We start from the raw sequence: 5,000 nt of genomic DNA, 5'->3' as shown, positions 1-5,000 counted from the left end.
TATATATATATATATATATATATATATATATATATATATATATATATATATATATATGTATGTATGTATGATATCTCTTTTCTTTTTATTTGTAGTAATCTCCCATTTTGCTGCCTACCGACTTCCCTGCCTTTCTCTCTCTCTCGGTGTTTTCTTTTTTTTGTAATGATTTTCTGTTTGCTCTCCACTGATCTGTCTATCCTTCTTTCCTCTCTCCTTCTTTATCTTTCCCTCTATCTTTTTATTTGTATTTTTTTCTCTCTCTCTTTATGGCAATCTCCCGTTGATATCCCATTAACTTGATCGGATTTGTAATCAATCCTGCATACATCACAAAGCAAACTGTAGTCAGCTGTTGAAGAAACTGGAAGAGTGGCAGGTAACAGCACGGGATAAAGCGGGCGAGTTTTGCCGTCGAACATTTGCACAGATCATAACTTTCTTACAGCATTACAGAATCATTTAAAAACTGTGTAAAGTAATATTGTAATCTCCAGGAGATTATATACATCATAATTCTTATTGATTGTAACGGCTATCTTACGACAGTGAATTGCATCTGTGATCTGTGAACCTGATAGTCTAAGTCTAGGTTAATTATGATTGTGTGTGCCATTAGATTTCTTTCAGATCAAATGCCTAATATTCAACTCGGATCAACTCTCAAATTATTAATTGAAACAGGGCATAGTTCCCCGTAGAATTCCATTCGTTTTAAGTGTTCGGCACTTGTGACTGCCGTTGAGCCAATCGCGACATATATACTCGACATATATGTGTTCCACTTCAGACAAATAATAAACCAAAATGGATAGGAGAGGATTTTGACAGGAATATATAGTGGTAGAGAGACAGAACGAATAAAAGCTGAATCAGGTCCCAGGAGGAGGGTCAAGGTTGAAGAGTCTGGGGAAGGCCTTGCTAACTAACGAGGAGCAAAGGTCATCCAACCGCCAGTTAAGCTGGTTACCTTCATCACGTAAATGAACGAAACTCATTTGATTATCTGGCATATATAACATCACGTTTAAGTTCATTAATTCTTTTCTCGAAAGGTCTACCGGTCTACAAAGTATAGTGTAAGTACCGCTAGCCGCATTGTGCTGAATCAATGTAATACGCAACGTGTTCGGATACGTAAAAACAACATTCCAGCGCTTTTAAACATGTATCGTTTTTCATCGAGTGACGGGTTATGCGGAATAATTAATAGACTACTGGCACTTTCCTATTGAGATTTACAGGAATGAGTGTAAAATTTCCATCTCGTAGATGAATGTGCCTTATCTAAGAAAAAAACGAGGATATCTTAATTTCGAAACGTTTCAAAGATGACGTCGAGCTCCTGATCGATAAATTCATTAGCACAAATCCTATAAGCCCTAAGAAACACTGACGAGACTACTGACTTTGTGAGTTTTAGGAAGGCCATAAAAATACGGAATCGAGATATTTACCGTTCTAATGCGATCAAAGAATTTGGGATCAGGACATAAAACAGAAATACGTCTAAGATTTTTACGAAACGATTCCGTGAAAGACGGGTAAGCTCTGATTTCCTCCAGGAGGAGGAAGAAACAGGGTCAAGTTTCTGCAAGACTGCTTACACGAGCAGGTGAGTCGCCCTTCTTTTGGCCAGTATCTCTTATAGTTCTAGATTAGGCATTCCGTTTTCTAGTTGTGAGCGTCACCGTTTATACGATAGCATCCGCTGCACTAAAGAAGATGTCGATGATGCGTTTCTTCAAATTCGTAAGTCTTTTAGAATGCTTAGAGAAGTTTCCCCAGCTCAGTGTGTTGATAACAATTTAGCCACCATAGCTCGTAGATCTTCCTTTGAATTATATGGAAAAGGATATAAACTTGCCGACGCACGGTGAGAAATCAGTGAGTTTTGATGTAGATTCCTTATTTACTAATGTCCCGCTTGACAATGTGCTTGATTTTCTTGAAAGAAAACTTTCTTCATCTTATGAGAAGATCCCTATACCGGTCAACTGCTTTATCGAAAAGCACTAAATTAATTCATAAATCAGTAAATTCGTATGAAAGAAAAATGCTAGAAGCTTTATAATCCTATATATTTCGCATACATATACTTTTACATGTATTTCAAGTAAATTCCTAAAATTATTCTACGTTCTATTTGCATGCTGCAAGAACTTAGTATTTTGGAATAGCTTGCTCCTCTCATATATAATTTTCCAATTTTGCATCATATGCTTTAAAAATGGTTTACTATAGAGTCTGCTTTACGTATTCGAATAAAGTTTTATCTATAATAGCATACACGCTCCGTCCACTTATAATTGTTCCTGCAAAGATAGAAAATAAGATAATTCCGAAAATACTTACGTGAATCGTTAGACAAGTATTCAGCGCTGAAATTTCCCAGCTATTGAAGACGGAAAAGCGCAAGGGATTGCATTTTCGTCTCTCAGTATGACGCGGGAAAGTTTTGCACTGTTGCCTTTTTCATCGGAGTCTACCATTTATGTACCTGGGTATGACTCTCTCTCTCTCTCTCTCTCTCTCTCTCTCTCTCTCTCTCTCTCTCTCTCTCTCTCTCTCTCTCTCTCTCTCTCTCTCTCACTCTCTCTCTCTCTCTCTCTCTCTCTCTCTCTTCTCTCTCTCTCTCCTCCCTCTCTCTCTCTCTCCTCTCTCTTCTCTCTCTCTCTCTCTCTCTCTCTCTCTCTCTCTCTCTCATCTCCTCCTCTCTCTCTCTCTTCTCTCTCTCTCTCTCTCTCTCTCTTTCCTCTCTCTCTTCTCTCTCTCTCTCTCTCTCTCTCTCTCTCTCTCTCTCTCTCTCTCTCTCTCTCTTTCCCTTCCTCTCTCTCTTTCTATCTCTATTTTAATCCCTGTCTCTGTCTCTATTTCTGTTTCTTTCTGTCCCTCTTTGTTTCTGTATGTCTGCCCCCCCCCTCTCTCTCTCTCTCTGTTTCTCTCTCTCTCTCTCTCTATCTATCTATCTATCTGTCTATCTCTCCCTTTCCCTTCCTTTCTCTCTCTCTTTCTCTATCTCAATCCCTGTCTCTGTCTCTGTCTATGTTTCTTTCTGTCTCTCTCTGTTTCTGTCTGTCTGCCTCTCTCTCTCTCTCTCTCTCTCTCTCTCTCTCTCTCTCTCTCTCTCTCTCTCTCTCTCTCTCTCTCTCTCTCTCTCTCTCTCTCTCTCTCTCTCTCTCTCTCTATCTATCTATCTATCTCTCTCTCTCTCGCTCTCTATCTATCTATCTATCTATCTATCTTTCTATCTATTTACGTATGTATATATGTATGTATGAATATCTGTCTGTCTATTTATCTATCAGTCTATCTATTTGTATCTATCTATATCTATATCTATCTATCTATCTATCTATCTATCTATCTCTTACATCTATCAATTCATCTGTCTGTTTGCCAGTGTGTTTGTGTGTGTGTGTGTGTGTGTGTGTGTGTGTGTGTATGTGACTATTCATCTATCGATTGCTTGATCTATTTATATATATACCCCTCTATCTGCCCACTTACCCCGAAGTCTGTATGTGAGTACGTCTTGAAATTACTTTTTCAAAACTAATTAACTTTGTGAACCTGAACCAAACGCAGCCTTTGACGGAAAGCTAAAAAAGTAGGCCATGGACGTAATCACACCCCGCGTACTCTCGCTTTCACTTTCACTTGTTTTTTCTCGTTTTTTTTTTTTTTTTTTTTTTTTTTGTCATTTAGGTAAGCTGTTTGTTTTATTCTTATCATCTGTTATTATTGGTTTATTTGTATTTTTATAACTGTTTATCAGCATTTGATATTATTAGTTTTCATTTTTTTTCTCTCTCTCTTAGGGTGATGTGTGTGTGTGTGTGTGTGTGTGTGTGTGTGTGTGTGTGTGTGTGTGTGTGTGTGTGTGTGTGTGTGTGTGTGTGTGTGTGTGTGTGTAACTATACTCTCTCTCTCTCTCTCTATCTATCTATCTATCTATGTATCTATCTATCTATCTATCTATCTATCTATCTATCTATCTATCTATCTATCTATCTCTCTCTCTCCCTCCTGCTTCATATAGCCTCGGGCCACCCTCAGGAACATCGTCTTTATAAATTCATGAACTATTTCATGAGGTCTTCTGGAGGTGTCCGTATGTTGGTATATTTTTCTTCTTTTCTTCGTTTTTTTTTCTTCTTCGTGAAGGATTTATGTCTTCGTTTTTTTCGGATAATGATTATCTTAGGTTTGTTTTTTGTAGTTTGTTCGTTTGCTCGTTAATGCTACTCGCTGTCGTGAAGTAGCCTCTATAAGCAGTTAAAATTGTAATGTACATAAAAAAGAAAAAGAAAAAGAAAACACAAAAGGCGACAGTGTATATCCCTAGCGAACCCCAGGCTGCTCTGTGTCTGTCCTAGGTGTCTCTTTTTCTAGCAGGCGGGTTCTCCAGATGCGCGTGTTTTCCTCTACGAACCTAAGCCCCCGAAAATGTATTGGGAAAACCGTCAACGTAATTTATGCGCAGAGCGGTGTGCCTTAATCCTGCACATTGCAACATTACCTTACGTAGTTTTCAAGTAATTCTGTAATGCGGTAGCCAAGTTATGATAGGATATTCTGCGCAAATGTTCGACGGCAGTACTCGCCTCCTTTATGCCGCGCTGTTACTTGCCACTCGCCCAGTTTCTGTAATAGTTGATTGATGTGTATGCAGGATGTATTGCAGGACTGACTGCAAATCCGATCATGACAGATGGATTACAGGTTATTGGGCGGCTAACGAGAGACTACGACCGAGATAACAACAATAATAATTATAAACTATAATAAAAAAGGTAGAGGGAAAAAATATAAAAAGGAAAGACGAAAGATGGATGTAGAGGTCGGTGGAAAACAATAATTATAAATCATAATTTAAAAAATCACTATAAAATCATCATAAAGAATCATTAAAAATCATCATAAAGAATCATTATAAAACTCATCATAAAGAATCATTATAAAAGCATTATAAAAATCATTATGAAATCATAAAAAAT

This window comes from Penaeus monodon, chromosome 10, assembly GCF_015228065.2.
Source record: "Penaeus monodon isolate SGIC_2016 chromosome 10, NSTDA_Pmon_1, whole genome shotgun sequence".
Lineage (NCBI taxonomy): Eukaryota > Metazoa > Arthropoda > Malacostraca > Decapoda > Penaeidae > Penaeus > Penaeus monodon.
The sequence above is the reverse complement of the archived record's forward strand: the minus strand, read 5'-3'. Positions refer to the sequence as shown.